This window comes from Cyprinodon variegatus, unplaced genomic scaffold (assembly GCF_000732505.1).
Source record: "Cyprinodon variegatus isolate N-32 unplaced genomic scaffold, C_variegatus-1.0 Scaffold893, whole genome shotgun sequence".
NCBI lineage: Eukaryota > Metazoa > Chordata > Actinopteri > Cyprinodontiformes > Cyprinodontidae > Cyprinodon > Cyprinodon variegatus.
The window spans coordinates 200821-203399 of record NW_015151346.1 but is presented as its reverse complement, the minus strand read 5'-3'; the positions used below and the strand labels follow the sequence as shown (position 1 = coordinate 203399).

Below are 2579 nucleotides of genomic sequence, written 5' to 3'. Positions count from 1 at the left end.
ATTTATGTTTTCAGATATTAATGCTTTCAAATTTAGTTTTAGGAATAGTGTAAAACTGCACTTTACAGATCACATTCTCTTCACCTCTGGGGGCGGGATGTCCTCTGGAGTTGGGACTGAAAATGCATCTTTATTGGTCATTTCTATTAGCAAAACATTTTTATTGCTCAAGAGTGAGCTTTTGTATGGGCCTTGAAGTAAACCAGAAAGGGATCAGTAAAAAAACATTTTTTAAAAGAGTGTAGTTCGTAAAACTCAAAAAAAAAAAAAAAAACAGCAATTGAAAAAAAAATGGAATTTCAAAATATTAAATTGTAAAAAACAAAATCTGAAAGAATCAAATATGAAAAAAAAATGCTAAAAAAAACACTTGAGATAACCGCAAAGTTACTCTTAAAAACTTTTATTGATTAAGACATTTTTCAGAGCTTCTTTTCTGGATTTTTTAAAAATCATTTCCTTTTACAAAACATGGTCTTTGCTTGAAATAATAAAGGAACAAAATCCCTCCACATTGGAAGAAATGGGAAATGTTTTTTTTAAAGTGAAAAGGTTGATATGTTCACAGAAAGATATGCAGGAACTGTGGCTTTTCACCTCTCCCCCCACACTCATACACACCTGTCCAAGTGTCCGCTTGGAAAACAGCTGCTATAACAAGTGGATCCTTTCCAGATCCCCACCTTTCATTTTGCGAAAGTCGGTCATGTCAACATTCAACTCAAAACCTCAGGTTGAAAAATCAGCAGAATGGGATGCAGCTTTAGATAAAGTCACAGCATAAACCCTCACAATCCTTATAAGCTGCAGTGAAAGATAACAGAAACTATGCAAGTTGATCTGGGATATAGAGCAGAGCAAAGGAGGAGAGAGAAAGACGATGAGGAAGGGAGATTAATGCCTGTCATGGCTGACAGATCCTACCTCTTCAGAAGTGACGCTAATAAATGATGCTCACTCGCTGTGGCATTGCAACTTTATCATGAATATTGTCATCTGAAAACTTAACAATTCAATTCAATTCAGTTTATTTATATAGCGCCAAATTCACAACACATGTCATCTCAAGGCACTTTACAATTCAACAAGGCACCGTGAATCTAGTAGATCATAAACAGTCTTTTAATTATTTTTTTTAAATAATTACTATGTAAAATAGTGCATTACTGTGAAGGAAAATGTAAAGGTTATATTGTTTAGAAAAATATTTTAACTAAGAAAAAAGTTTAAAATTGTTTTGTGAATTAGGCACGGAAGAGGATTAGGGCTGCTGAAAAAAAAAAAAAGTAAACTGCTTTTTAAATTTTATTTCAGTATAATAAGGATTTCCGCGGGTCATTAAAAATGATTAAAAGTCATTGAATAATTATTTTTTAATTTAAGGCCTGATTTGGCATTAAAATTCATTAAATGTGATGATTTTGGCATTTAAAATGCTTTATTTAGAAAAAAAGTTTATAAAAACAATTTATTAAACAATATATATATTGCAAACACATCGCAATATATTTGCGCGGAACTGCTTCCGGTCGATTGTTAAGCTGTATGTTCAGAAAAGAAGCTCTCTGCAGAGAAAAGCCTAGAGAATGGGGAAAATGCTAATTTCAACAAAAGTGGCTGGAAATTGAGGAATTGCAGCCTGCCGATGGAAAAGATGAAGGAATTTGCCGTGTATATATGAGAGTCATGGATATTTGTTGATGGCATTAAAATTATTTAAATTATAAGAGTATTAAAAATAATTAAATTAAACTTAATTATTCCTGTAAAAACCCTGAAAACATGAGAAAAAAAGTCAGAATTCTGACTTTAATCTCAGAATTCTGACTTTAATCTCTCGTTTTTAAAGAATTTACATATAATAACTCAGAATGCATGAAAATTCCACTGGTAAAATGTTTACCAATATAAACATGTTAGACATCGATTGAAAGCTTAGATATTCCACAATTCAACCACCTAGGTCATTTTATGGACATAGTGAGCATAAAGCACAATAATAGCAGTATGTTGAAATGCAGCATGACAAAGCAGCCACAACAAGCAAGCATGTCTTTATTACTGCTGTTCAAAAAAGACCTATTATATTTGAGAATAAAAAAACTACTTTGAGTCTTGTTTGAACTGATGCAGCTTGTGTGTTTTACTACACACTTACATGAATATATTCTGAAAATAGAAAGTGTTAGCTTTTAAATACTATATCACATGTAATTTTGGGCTTTACAGTTCCTGAGTTATTTGCTTTTCCATTTGGGTATGCAAAATAGGCGAATTTCCCAGAAATGAGGGGGATATTAAGAGGTTAATCTCAGAATTTTAAATTTTTTCTCAGAATTCTGAATTTAATCTCTGAATTCTGACATCTAACAAACATGTTAGCATCAGGCCGTAGCCATGGCTGTTTTAGACACTAAACTATCTCTCTGGTTTTAGTCACCTTCCTACGGTGGCCCTGAAGTGCAAACTGCAACTACAAATCTAAAAGCGCAACTACATTAAGGAAATCGCAACTACATAAAGCAAAGCGCAACTACATTAAGGAAATCGCAACTACATAAAGCAAAGCGCAACTACAT

General features: G+C 32.6%; 1 protein-coding gene across 1 annotated transcript in view; it reads left to right on the top strand.

Moving 5' to 3' along the window:
* The window catches only part of caskin1 (CASK interacting protein 1), a 167543-nt gene that overhangs the window by 109043 nt on the left and 55921 nt on the right, over nt 1–2579 (top strand). The window lies entirely within an intron of this gene.